The following is a 14,929-nucleotide window of genomic DNA, read 5'->3' as shown; positions in this document are numbered from 1 at the left end:
ATCATATATGGCTGCGGTGGCTGCTAGGAAGGTCCTGTTGGTGCAGTTGAGGATGAACCGGAAGCACCTGCTCTCCGTCCACGAGTCGGGGGACGATGGTGCTGTGTCGGTGAACGTCTCTGTCAACGTCGTGGAAAGGTCTGCCCTCGTGCATCCTCAAGAAGTAGAAACGGTTTCTTGTTACTGTTGAACCACACATAATAATCCCCAGCATACATCAAGAGGTCATCAAAAATGGGCTCTCTACGGGGAAGGCGCTGATGTCGATCATCCCACAATATGACCCACCCATGATGCCTCACCAACCAATCTGTATCTGTCTTGCCGCGTCTGTCTAAGCTATGCAACTCTTCCATATTACGAGGTGCTTCTTAAATTGGTTGAAAACAACCAAACTGCCGGAGCACGCGATCAGTGGAGTGCCACTCGACGGCCGCATAATAGATCAGAGGGACTATCGCCATCCAAACATCTGATGGACCCCTAAACTCAGGTGGGATCACCGCCCTCACATCATCAATAGAATATGGAACACATTCAAACTAAAACAAATAATATATATTTTTTATCAAAATAATAATCTAATTATATAACTATAATCTAAAATCGATTTTTAAACATTAAAATTCATACCTGTGTGCCATCCTTCTGATCGATTAGCACCCTATTTTTTTCTAAATCATCAGGTAGCTCCTGATGATTTTTCCTATCAGTAGACCACCTATTCAAGGAAATTTGTTATACGCTGTATAAAATTTTTAATATACAAAATCAATTTTATAATGACCTCAGAAGTAGTGGAAATACGAATGGGTTCTTCACAACGGGACATAAAAAGGGCAATCGATACCATGCCCAAGACTACAGCAGCAGGAGACATCCGCCGATAGCATTACGTCTGTAGTCAGTGGCTCCACACATATCCCTATACAGTAAAGCCAAAATTACCGAGCCCCAACTGAATGATCCGACGAGACGAAAGTCGCTAAGATGTCACAACCACATGCAGTGAACTAGGTTGCACGATTTGTCCGGCATCAGCAACCCTCCTATCAGCTGCAGTACGCATGCCCGTGCATACATCTTAACCTCATCCTCAGAGGCGTCTGCGCTCAACTCCCGAAAATTGGCATCTAACCAATTTAACGGTATCCTACCTCCGATAAAATTTTCCGGGACACGTCCTAGATTATCCCGACACAAAGTAGTCCAAGAACCGGAAGCTATCCCCGATATCACATCTCCATCCACCGGAAGCCCCAGGTGCATAGAAACATCCTCAAACTTGATCGTGCACTCTCCGCACGGAAGATGGAATGTGTGGGTCTCCGGCCTCCACCGCTCTACTAAGGCAGAAATCAAGTTTGACCTTACAGTGACCCTGATATCTACCTATGTAATCGAATCTAGCCTCTACTAAATACGGCAAGACACGACTGAGTATCACTAACTTAAGATTCCTAATAAAAGGATCTAATACACGGTCCTTCTCCTAAAAATAAATAATTACGAAAATTAATTCTTAATCTAATAATCATGCATTAAATAAATCAACTAATTATTACTAATAATTTAAATTAAATTAAAACGTTAAAATGTTACCGTATTAGCAAAGTGTCGAGATATTTAATTCTTAATCTAATAATCATGCATTAAATAAATCAACTAAATATTACTAATAATTTAAATTAAATTAAAACGTTAAAATGTTACCGTATCAGCAAAGTGTAGAGATATATGATTTACATCCGAGCGAAGTAGACTGCCTTCCATTATATATCTGCAAAAGAATTATATTAGTAAAATATTTATAGGGAGGATGGGGACGTGTAGGGTTGGGTATTTAGGGGTATAGCGCGCCCCCTGTACCGCGCTATACCCCACGTGTCAGATACCCAGATATAGCGCGGATCAGGGGGCGCGCTATACCCACGTGGCGCCAGATCACCGTATATCGCGAGGCAAGGGGCGCGTTATACCCACATGGCGCCAAATCAGCGTATAGCGCGGTTCAGGGGGCGCGCCTTACTGCTACGGATGTTAGATCGAGAAATATAATCTGATCGGTGTTAGATCAGTAAATATACCGATCACCGATGATTTATTGAAAAAATTACCCCCAAAAATCTCCGCATGTCATCATATAATCAAAACTTGCAGAAACCCTAAGGCGACAATAGTGGCACGTTAAAAATCTCCTTCATGTCATTGTTCAAATCCCAAAACGCCGACCAATTTGACGGCGTCAAAGACACATCGCCGTTATCTTTCGCTTTCGTCACGTTTTCGTCTTCACCACATTCTCCAGTCTCTGTTCTCCTCCGCCATCAGCTCTGTTACGTTTCCTCTCTCCGTCAATGGCGCCTGAGTCCAGCTTCCCGGCTTCAAGAGGGAAATTAAGGATTGCTTTTGCGCCACGTAGTCTAAAAGCGGCTCGGTCGTAAGCCTTAGCGGCTTCAACGGCCGTGTCAAAGGTACCTAACCATATTCGGGAACCTCTTCGGGTCGGATCTCGGATCTCCGCCGCGAATTTCCACCACTGCCTCTGTCTAACTCCTCTGTAGTGCTTCTTGTCACCGGAAGCCGATCTCTTCGGCTCCGGCTGAGTTAAATCCGGTTTATCGAACTGAATCCACTCCACCTTATGAGGCAACGATATTTTTAACAACGGCTTTCGAATATTAGGGTTAGAACTGGAAGAAACTTGAGGTTTGACTTCAAATCTAAAGAAAGAATCATCTTCTTCCGGGCAATTGAAGCTAGTTTGTGTGAGAGAGGAAGCAGAACTCGAAGTTTGGGAGCAAAGAGAAGTAGAAACTTGAGGTTTTACCTCGCCGGAAAACTTTCCCAATCCCACTGGAGAAAGTTCATCGGGTAAATAATGTTTAATATATTGAAGCGCGTTCGACACTTGACAGCTTGTTTCCATAACCAACAACTTGAAAGAATGAAAGAGATTTCTGAGAGAAGAGGGTTTGAATCGAAGAAGGGAGGATTTTCAGGTATTTATAGGGTTGAGTTTGAAGACTCGTCAAATATTTCAACGGGGTTCCCACAGGGAAAGAAGGTTCGAGGAACCTACATGATGTGTTTTTCCATTGTTCGTACTAAGTTGAATATTTCACCATTTGATTCGTTAAAAAAGTGGGTCAAATGGAGGATCGGACGGCTACAATTTTATGCTTTCCGTTTTTATCTCCATTGATTGTTGCTTTTATTGGGTAAAAATGTTTATAAAATAATACTAGTGATCATAATGATCACGTCAAAGGGTTACTAATTAAAAGGTATCATCTTTTGTGTAATTCGAACAAAAATCTTCTACCCTTTTCTATATATGCCTCACCAATAATTTAATATTATCTGTATTAATGAATTTTAATTAACAAAATTTGCCCAAATTTCCCTATATTTCAACTTCACCTTTTCACAGCGGCGGGGTATACTCGAACTTCTACTTTTCTGGCGCCAGCTAGTCACCTCCTTCTCTAACAAGTAATCATCGTGAATGAGTTGATATTTTGTATCGAGATTTTTGATGAATGTTGTGGAGGTTCTTTAACGTCAAGTTGATGATTTTGTTTGCTTGTTAGTACAGCGATGATTTTTGTTTGTATCGTCTTTGTTCTTTGTTTTTTTCCTTGTTTGCTTGTTGGCTTTTAGCCATCATCACTGTGTTTGTTGTCTGCCACTGAATGTTTTCTATATAAGACAGATCGTGAGTTATTTAAGATTGATTCGATTAAAGTTCGATAAATACTAGACTCGAGTTCTTAATGAGCCTAAACGAACTACTTAATACTCGACTCGAAAAGTTCGTGTGCAGCTCGTAAATATAATATATTATTTTTTAAAAAATAAATTATTGATAATATTAACATTTATGTGTTGACATTTTTTTTAAATGTAATATAAGGTTATCATGTATTTAAGGTTCAGGTTCGAGTTTGAGTCTGAGGCTTCAATATAATTAAGTTTAAGACTTTTTCCCATTTCGAGCCATTTCAAGCTTTTACTAGCTTCAGTTCATGATTTCAAATTCGAGTCAAACTTGAAAATTTTAGACTCGCGAGTTTTCAAGTCGAATCGAGCTCCATTTCAATGTTTTTGAATAGAGTCGAACAGCAACAGTCGAACTCAACTTGACTGATTTACCGCGAGAGGTGAGAGGTATGTATTCCAACGGTTCCAATCCATGTTATTTGAGTTGTTTTTCTTCCAGCTAGGACATAGGTTTTGGCATATTACTAACAAGAAATTTTCAAGTTTCTAGATGCTGAATTGCTGTGATTAATGGCGCTAGAGGTCTACCATATCATTGTTGGACTTTCTCCAGAAATTATTATATATTTTAAATCTAAAATTAATGATTTATTTTCATCTTTTATAATTTTATAAATTCATCCATTTCAAGTTTTGGAAATTTATTTTCTTTAACATATGATCTTACTTCAATTTTTATATATTAATGGCTGTGTTGTGATATCTCATACGATCAGGATGAATCGGGAGGGGTGGGTGAGGGCAATTGTTCTCTTGAAAATTTAAAATTGTCATATGTTTTAGATTTTTTTTCTATGTATTTTTCTTGAAAATCAATTTCCGTCCCTAAAATTTTAATTTGCTGTCCAGCATAAAATTTTTCGTCTGCCATTCCATCTGATTACCGTTGGAATTAAATGAATCCAAAGTTTAGGTGAGAAGTAGTCAATTTGCGGTGTTGTATTACTGCTTCCATGTCAACAACTCCTATTCTTTTTAGGGTAAACAACATGTTTAGTATCTAATATAATACTTTTGTTCCGTTTTAGTACCTAAACTTTTAATTTTTTAAAATTATATCTAACATTTACTTTTTATTTCATTCTAAAGTAATCTTTAATTATAGTTTTAAAAAAAAGTAAAAGTTTAGGTACTAAAGTGGAATAAAAGTAATACTTTAGGTACTAAATATGTATTTACCATTCTTTTTATATGTAGTGTGTAAAGTCAAAAGTTACCTCAATTTCAAACCTAACGACTTTTGAATTATCTATTTCATATTTCAATTAACTCTTGTGGATTTGAAATATAAATAATCAAATTATGATCAAAATTATTCTATGCTTTGATTCGAGTTACCTATTCACTTGGATTTTTGTACCTTTTCTATATAGGTTTAAGGATGTCAAAAACTCTCTAATTTTTCAAGAAAAAAATTTAACTGAAACCTTATATTTTATGCAATTAAGTTCTTAAAATCAATTCAGTTCCTTAACTAAAGTTGACAGATAACATTAATAGCTGAAATTGTTCTATCATATATTCACTACAGCAAAATGTTCTACAGCGGCGTTTTTCGTGGCGTTTTAAATGTAAACGCCACTAACTTTAAACATATAGCGGCGTTTACATTTCAAACGCCACAAAATGGTAACGTTAGCAGCGTTTTTATACAAACGCCGCTATAGACTAGTACTTTAGTGGCATTTTTATACAAAACGCCATTATAGACTCGTACTTTAGTGGCGTTTTTAAACAAACGCCGCTATAGAGTAGTACTTTTGCAGTGTTTTATACAAACGCCGCTATAGACGCCTACTTTAGTGGCGTTTTATATAAACGCCGCTATAGACTTGTACTTTAGAGGCGTTTTTATACAAACGCCGCTATAGACTCGTATTTTAGTGGCGTTTGTGTTTGTAAACGCCGCAATAGGCTTGTACTTTAGTGGTGTTTTGCACAAACGCCGCTATAGACTCGTATATTAGTGGCTTTTTTATACAAATGCCTCTATAGACTCGTACTTTAGTGGCGTTTGTGTTTACAAACGCCGCAATAGGCTTGTACTTTAGTGGCGTTTTTATACAAACGACGTATAGACTCGTCTTTAGTGGCATTTTTTACAAACGCTGCAAATTGTCTCTTTAACTTTTTTTCATTTTTTTCCCCTTCACCTATTTTTCCATTCCCACACCCCCTTTCTAAAAAATAAAAATGTTTCATCTCCTCTCCTCCCTCTCGACTTTAGACTCGTTTTTGGTTCTTTGATTTGTTTCTTGTAACCATGTTTCTTCTCCTTCATGACTAATTGCTTGATTTTTGGATGTGTCGAGGTTCACTTTGCATCGAGTTTTGGGGAATGGTCAGGAGCGTTTTCAGAATGTGTTGCTGATTTTGATTTATTTCAACTATTTATCAAATCATGTTCCCCTCTTTATAGATCTTCTAATTTGATGTATATTAGAGTTTCTTCGTGATTCGTGTTTCTTTTTTTTATTAGATTTTAATCACTCGAGAGAACTCCTGATTACTTTCCAAAAATTGGAATGAACATATGTATGTCGGCTGTGTGAATAGAGTTATACCCCGTCTTCAAAATTAGGAATTTTTTCAAGTGTAGGGTTCCAGTATGTCGGCTGTGCGAAGATGGAGCGAGGGAATGTCCTCGGATAATGTTAAGGGTTTGGTTTTAGCTATTTCTTCCAGTTTATTCATCATGGCAAGTTTCATCTTTAAGAAAAAATGCTTGAAAAAAGCTGGTGCTTCTGGCGTCAGGGCAGGTATGCAATTTATCAAATGTTTACGTCTTTTTTGATGATTTGATTTCGGATTTCATTTTTTCTTCTTTAATTGGAAATTGCTATTTGGTTAAATAAGTTGTTGTATTGTAAGATTTTGTGAATAATTGTTTACGCAATTTAGAAAACGAATTTGAGTGAAGTGCAAGTGATGAATATTTATTTGACCTTTGAATTTAATTCATCAATAAGGGAATTAATCGATTTGAACTCTTGTCAATCTAGTATGTAAGCTTGTATTTAGTAAACTAGTCTTCATGTTTTTCTTTTTCTTCATAAAACTAATCATTTCTGTCTATCAAATTGCATCGGCCTTTTCATTTGCATCCTTTTGATGGTGGGTTTCAATGTCATCTTTGATTGTATGTATCTTCTAACTTATTGATTATGAATTGTTTACGAAATTCCTCAATCTGTCCAAGTTTCTGTATGCTGAAGTTTTGCATAATGTGTGAAAGAAAGATACAATATGTCTTTATTGAATGAAATTGATGAAAATGATATGTTTTTGATTTTTCAAACTTCAGATTTTCTTTGGTATTGCATATATGTTTTGTTCCTATTGAACAGAGTTTTTTCTATTCATTACAATTCTGTGTTTATTGCATGAAATTTCCTACTGCATGTGCAATTAGATATATAATTTTTGTTTTATCTCGATTATTTAATGAAATTTTTAATGTATTTGTTATCATTTAGTGATTCTTCACCTTTTTGTTCCTTATGAGGAGTTTTTGTTGTTCTTATGCATGATGAATCACAATGACATTAGTTTTTCTGGTTCTTACATAGGAGTTGGAGGGTATTCGTACTTGCTTGAACCAATTTGGTGGGCTGGCATGATAACAAGTAAATTTTATGGGTTTCTCATTGATAATTAACTCTATCTCATGTATTTTTTTCTTCCTACTTGCATGCTTACACCTGAATGTTCAGGAAGTTATCAGACTGCAGTCTTTTTAAATACTAGTGAGATGGTCAAGTTTTTTTTATTATGATTCATGATTTTAGAGGAAAATGTAGTTAATTCTAATTTTTAATCAACTTTACAACAGTGGTCGTCGGGGAAATTGCTAATTTTGCTACTTATGCATTTTCACCGGCCATACTGGTCACCCTTCTCGGTGCTCTCAGCATCATTATCAGGCATGCGAATTTGTCTCTCAAATTTAGGTTTGGCATTTAAGTGTTTATTGTTAATCATCACTTCTAATACAGTGCAGTACTTGCACATATCATTTTGCGGGAGAGGTTACATACTTTTGGGATTCTCGGTTGTGCTTTGTGTGTTTTGGGCTTAATAACAATCGTATTGCACGCTCCCCCTGAACGTCAGATTGAATCCATAGCAGAAGTTTGGGCTCTTGTTACAGAGCCAGGTTGTTTTTTCTTAAAGATATTATTGTTAGCTCGTATGGTTTTTCTTCTTGAAATTGGTGTACTACAGAATAGGAAATGAATGTACCATATTTGATATTTTTTGCATGATTTTTGTTTTACATGGCTCTGGTCATAACAATTGTCATTATACTTAAATTCCACTTTGTTCCACAAAATGGACAGACACATTCTGGTTTACATTGGAGTATGCTCTCTCGTGGGTTCTATTTCGGTATGCATCAGGACAAGTCTATTGGTTGCTTAATTCTGTGTCCGTTGGATTGTATTGTCTCCCCTCATATTGTTGTTTTTAAGAGTGTTCTTTGACAGGTCATGAGCGTTAAAGCACTCGGTATTGCCTTGAAGTTAACATTTTCAAGAATGAATCAGCTTGTGTATCCGCAGACATGGGCGTTTACTTTAGTTGTGGTTACTTATGTGATTACCCAAATGAATTATTTAAACAAGGTAATGGTTACACATGGTCTTTTCTTCTTTTGGTACTCTCTATTTCCTAAAATGTCTAGATTTGTGCTTTTTCTTTTGATTACTTTTCATGCCCTCAAAGAAAAGGAGACAAAAGAAATGTTGGAATGAATGAAAAAAGATCCAAGAAGAATTTTTCATTTTACTTCAATATCTATTTCATTTACCTCAGAAATGTTTCTCGTGGATAATTTTTTATGGTGTTCATAATCATTAATTTAAACTTTAATCAGTTGAAATTTATCTATTTATTATTTTCTTACTCCGAATCAATGTTCCCTTACCTTGAATTTTTGTTCTTGATTTCAGCTAATTTAAGACTTCAGTTTCACAGTCTGATTCCTTTTTTTGTTATTGTTATTTTGCCTTCATAATTGCAGGCACTTGATACTTTCAACACAACCGTTCTTTCTCCCATATACTATGTTATGTTTACGTCACTGACCATTTAAAACCATCTTGGTTAAATTTATAGCGAACTTTTTATTCATTACTGCTATTCTTGTACAGCTGTATACAGTGCCTGAAGAGGAAGAGATTATATGAACAACAAATAGAGCACCTAGGGAACTTCCAGCTTCGTATTCATGATCAAGTGAGCTTGATTTTTTTCTTCTTTTTCAGTGTTTTAACTATTCCCTTGGAGGGCTTATTATTATTATTATAACTATAGCATTACTTAATTGTATATATCAATTTCCACAGATGATAATGTTAGAATGTGCTAAAGCCACAACCGAAATTGTAGATGCATTGAGAATTGGAGTTGCTGTAATGAAAGCAATGCAGAAAGCAACGTATGTATTCCGTTAAATTCATTATATCATTACCATATCATTGATGTTTGTTGGCCTGCGGTTTATGCAGTCTAAATTAGCACTTATATTTGGGTCTTTCATGAAGCATGAGCAGAGGTTAATTCTCACAGTTAAACTGAAATTTGCATTCTTTACACGAATATAGATGATGTTGACAAAACAATGGATGAGATGAGAGTTGAAATTCGCTAATTCTCAATTTTCATACTGTAGGTGGAAGATCGTTATCTGTTTCAAGTGAAGCATTGAAGCGTGCAAGGAGTCTTCTTGATGAACTGGAGCAATGAAGACTAAATTATAGTGAATAATATTTTTTTTAATTGAAAGTGAAATGACCTAGACTAAATTCTAGAGAACAATGTCAAACTACATTACATTTAATTTTAATGTTTATAAATTTTAATTTATTTTGTTAAAATTTATGGTTGTTGTTATTTATATAAAGTTACATGATATTAAATTTAGGTGATGTAGAGCATAAATGAAATATGCAAAATATCCATTAATCTTAGCTAAAGAATGGTAATTAGCGGCGTTTGTTCTAAAAACGCCGCTACAGATCTGACGTTTCGCGGCGTTTGTATACAAAATCGCCGCTATAGATCTGACCTTTTGCGGCGTTTGTATACAAAAACGCCGCTATAGATCTGACCATTTACGGCGTTTGTTTCAAAAACGCTGTTATAGATCTTGACTTTTGCGGCGTTTGTTTCAAAAACGCTGCTATAGATCTTGACTTTTGCGACGTTTTTATTTCACAAACGCCGCTAACATTAGCGGCGCTGATATGGCCGGCGCTTCTTACGGCGTTTTTACTATCGCCGCGAGTGCTTTTAGCGGCGCATAAAAACGCCGCTATAGAACTAAAAACGCCGCTAAAACTCTATTTTGATGTAATGATTGTAAAATGGTGTTGTTCATGTGATATTTTAGAATTTTTAAAATTATTATTTTAAAATATTATTAATTATTTAAAAATATTTAAAATTTATTTAAAATATAAAAAGATAATTTTCAAATTAATAATATTATAAAATATTCAAAAGACTATCAAAAATTAGGATAAATTACCTATCTAGTAACCCACCTATCTCACATTTCTATTTTGATCACATTGTAACACCCTAATTTGATCCGACCCGAAGATAAAAAGATTAAAGCATTGAACGGAACCAATGAAGTGATTAACCCAAAATTTCTTTTAAAATCGACATCGAAATCATCATTAAAATATCATCATTCAAAATAAAGATGAAACAAGTGTATAAAAGTTCAAAAATAAAGAGTGGAACTCCCAAATACATCGCAAATGTATTAAATTAAGTATTTCAAAATATAGAGTTATGACTTGGATACACAAGGTCTAAAATAAAATCAAAACATACTTTGTGCCTCGAACGATCTAAAATGCAAGTTGTGCAATAAGCTCCTAAACGATCCTCATAAGAACCTACGTACAGAAACAAATTCTGAACGCTGAGCTCACAAGCTCAGTGCAACAGTAATAACCATATTATATTACATGTGTTCATCATATGGTCATGCTAGCAGGTATAGACATAAGCATACAAGAATAATAAACACACATTTTGAGGTAAACACCATGTTGTGGTCAGAGTGTTTGTTGCATCTTGGGACTCACACCCATCCAACCTACCTGGTACTCTCGGGTACCTAGGGTGAGATCCAAAATTCCAACATCATAAACATACACCTGATTAACTTACTCCTTGTGAGTACTCTGGGCATTTACGCCCAACTAGAAATTGAAGTGCCTTGGCACTAGTTGAGATATATCTGGATATTCAAATCAAATAAGATAATCATCATACTTACTAAATTAACTCGGGTGTTCTTATTGTTTCTCGAGTGTCATACAAGGGCATAAATGTTATGACGTCTTACATCGTAATTTTCTTGTGCTTTTACCATAATTATTTGTTATTTTCACTTGTAAGCTTATTAGAAAATTATTGACGGTCCTAGACCCTTTCCCAAGCTCTTAACCCCAAGTTAGGCTTCTTGTCCAAATTAGTGCGATGGTACTGATACTAAAGCCTTTAGTATTGATACTGACCTTGCAGTACTAATACCCTCCCTTGGTGTCTATACTAGTTTTACATTAGATTTCCTAAGAATGCCTTATATTATCAATACCTTTATATGGAGTATATATACTTCTCCATTAGAGGACCGTTACCATCCTGGATATCAATACTAAAATTAGGTTCGATGTTTTAGAAAATAAATCAATAACTATACCCTTACTTAGGGTATCAATACTTCTTTGTATGGTATCAATACTTCTCGAGCATCGGGATATACTCGAACTTCTACTTTTCTGCCGCCCGCTAGTCACCTCCTTCTCTAACAAGTAATCTCCGTTAATGAGTTGATATTTTGTATCGAGATTTTTTATGAATGTTGTGGAGGTTCTGTGACGTCAAGTTGTTGATTTTGTTTGCATGTTACTTGTTAGTACAGCGATGACCCTTCATCGATTTGTTCTTTGCTTTTTTACTTGTTGGCTTGTTGGCTTTTAGCCATCATCACTGTGTTTGTTGTCTGCCAAAGAATGTTCTCTATGGTGGGATAGGGCTGTAAACGAGACGAGACAGATCGTGAGCTATTCGAGATCGATTAAATCAAAGTTCGATAAATGCTCGAAAATATTAACATTTATGTGTTGATTTTATTTTTTTTTTAAATGAATTATTGATAATATTAACATTTATGTGTTGATATTTTTTAAATGGAATATAAGGTTTTCATGTATTTAAGGTTCAGATTTGAGTTTGAGTTTGAGGCTTCAATATAGTTAAATTTAATATTTGTTTTCTATTTCCAAACTTTTCGAGTTTTTACGAGCTTCAGTTCATGATTTTAAATTCGAGTCGAGCTTGAAAATTTTAGATTCACGAGTTTTCGAGTCGAATCGAGCTTCATTTCAGTGTTTTTGAGCAAGCTCAGCAATACTCGAACTCAACTCCATTCGTTTACCGGCATAGGTGAGAGGTATGTATTGCAACGGTTCCAATCCACGTTACTTGAGTTGTTTTTCTTCCAGCTAGGACGTAGGTTTTGGCATATTACTAACAAGAAATTTTCAAGTTTCTAGATGTTGAATTGCTAGGATTAATGGCGCTAGAGGACCACCATATCATTGTTGGACTTTCTCTAGAAATTATTATAGATTTTAGATAAAATTGATAATCTATTTTTGTCTTTTAAAATTTTATAAATTCATTCATTTCAAATGTTAGAAATTTATTTTCTTTAACATAAGATCTTACTTCAATTTCTATGTATAACGGTTGTATTGTGATATCTCATCCGATCAGAGATGAATTGGGAGGGGCGGGTGAGGGCAATTATGTGTCTGTCCTTCCATCCGATTACCAACATAAAATTTTAATTCGTTTTTAGAAAATTTAGATTTTTTTCTATGTATTTTTATTGAAAATATACTTTTGCCCATAAAAATTTAATTCGATGCCCAACATAAAATTTTGTGTCCGTCCTTCCATCCGATTACGGTTGGAATTAAATGAATCCAAAGTTTAGGTGAGAAGTAGTCAATTTGCAGTGTTGTATTACTGCTTCAATCTCAACAACTCCCATTCTTTTTAGGGTAAACTACTTGTTTAGTACCTAATTACTACTTTTATTCCATTTTAGTACCTAAACTTTTAATTTTTTCAAAATCGTAACTATCATTTATTTATTTTTTAATTTTAGTACTCGGCGTTTACTTTTTGTTTTATTTTAGTAATCCATCGTTAACTTTTTGTTTCCTTTTAGTACTTAAATCTTTAACGACAGGGTACTAAAATGAAACAAAAAGTAAACTTTAAGTAATAATTTGAAAAAATTGAATGTTTAATACTAATACGGAATAAAAGTGATAGTTAAGGTACTAAACATGTAGTTACCCTTCTTTATATATGTATTGTGTAAAGTCAAAAGTGACCTCAATTTCAAACCTAATCGCTTTTGAATTAACTACTTCATATTTCAATTAACTCTTGTGAATTTGAAATATAAATAATCAAATTATTCTATGCTTTGATTCGAGTTACCTATTCACTTGGATTTTTGTACCTGTTCTATATAGGTTTAAGGATCAAAAACTCTCTAATTTTTCAAGAATTTTTTTAACTAAAACCTTATATTTTATAAAATTAAGTTCTTAAAATCAATTCAGTCCCTTAACTAAAGTTAATAGATAACCGTAACAGTTGAAATTGTTTTATCATATATTGTAAAATGGTGTCGTCGCGTGATATATTAGAATTTTTAAAATTATTATTTTAAAATATTATTAATATATAAAAATATTTAAAAATTTATTTAAAAATATTAAAAGATATTTTTAAAATTAATAATATTATAAAATATTCAAAAGACTATTAAATTTATGATAAATTACCTATCTAGTAACCCACCTATCTCGCATTTCTATTTTGATCACATTGTAACACTCTAATCCGATCCGACCCGAAGATCGAAGTATTAAAGCATTAAATGGAACCAATGAAGTGACTAACCCAAATTTTCTTTTAAAATCGACGTCGAAATCATGATTAAAATATCATCATTCAAAATAAAGATGAAACGAGTGTATAATAAGTTCAACAAAAGAGGGGAGCTCCCAAATACATCACAAATGTGTTAAATTCAGTATTTTTAAATATAGAGTTATGACTTGGATACACAAGGTCTATGAATAGTACATACCCTCTAAAATAAAATCAAGACATACTTTGTGCTTCGAACGATCTAGAATGCAAGTTGTGCTATAAGCTCCTAAACGATCCTCTTAAGAACCTGAACACATAAACAAATTATGAACGCTGAGCTCACATGCTTAGTGCCACAGTAATAACCATATTATATTACACGTGTTCATCATATGGTCATGCTAGCAGATATAAACATAAGCATACAAGAATAATAAACACACATGTTGAGGTAGACACTGTGTTGTGGTCGGAGTGTTTGTTGCATCTTGGGACTCACACACCTCCAACATACCCGGTACTCTCGGGTACCTAGGGTGAGATCCGGAATTCCAACATAAGAAACATACACCCGATTAACTTACTCCTTTACAGTACTCGGGGCATTTGCGTCCAACTAGCAATTGAAGTGCCTTGGCACTAGTTGTGATATATCCGGATATTCAAATCAAATAAGATAATCATCATACTTACTAAAGTAACTCGAGTATTCTCACTGTTTCTTGAGTGTCATATAAGGGAATAAAGGTTATGACATCTTACATCATAATGTTCTTATGCTTTTACCATAATTATTTGTTATTCTCACTTGTAAGCTTATTAAAGAAGTATTAACTGTCTTAGACCCTTTCCTAAGCCCTTAACCCCAAGTTAGGCTTCTTGTCCAAATTAGTGCGATGGTACTGATACTAAGCCCTTTAGTATAAATACTGTCCTTGTAGTATCAATACCCTCCCTTGGTGTCTATACTAGTTTTACATTAGATTACCTAAGAATGCCTTATAGTATCGATACCTTTATATGGAGTATCTATACTTTTCTATTAGGGTATTGCTACTATCTTGACAATTGATACCAATATTAAGTTCGATGGTTTAGAAAATAAATCGAAAAATATGCCTTTACTTAGGGTATCAATACTTCTTTGTATGGTATCAATAGTTCT

The 14,929-nt window shown here is 34.4% G+C and overlaps 2 pseudogenes; one reads left to right on the top strand and one right to left on the bottom strand.

Moving 5' to 3' along the window:
* Positions 1 to 2,123: 2,123 nt before the first annotated feature.
* LOC120199136 lies at positions 2,124 to 2,957 on the bottom strand (annotated as a pseudogene).
* A 3,419-nt stretch (positions 2,958 to 6,376) lies between these two features.
* LOC120199137 lies at positions 6,377 to 8,878 on the top strand (annotated as a pseudogene).
* The last annotated feature ends 6,051 nt before the right edge of the window (positions 8,879 to 14,929 follow it).

Source organism: Hibiscus syriacus, unplaced genomic scaffold, assembly GCF_006381635.1.
Source record: "Hibiscus syriacus cultivar Baekdansim isolate YM2019G1 unplaced genomic scaffold, ASM638163v2 tig00005377_pilon, whole genome shotgun sequence".
NCBI lineage: Eukaryota > Viridiplantae > Streptophyta > Magnoliopsida > Malvales > Malvaceae > Hibiscus > Hibiscus syriacus.
This window is presented reverse-complemented; position numbering and strand designations above follow the sequence as displayed.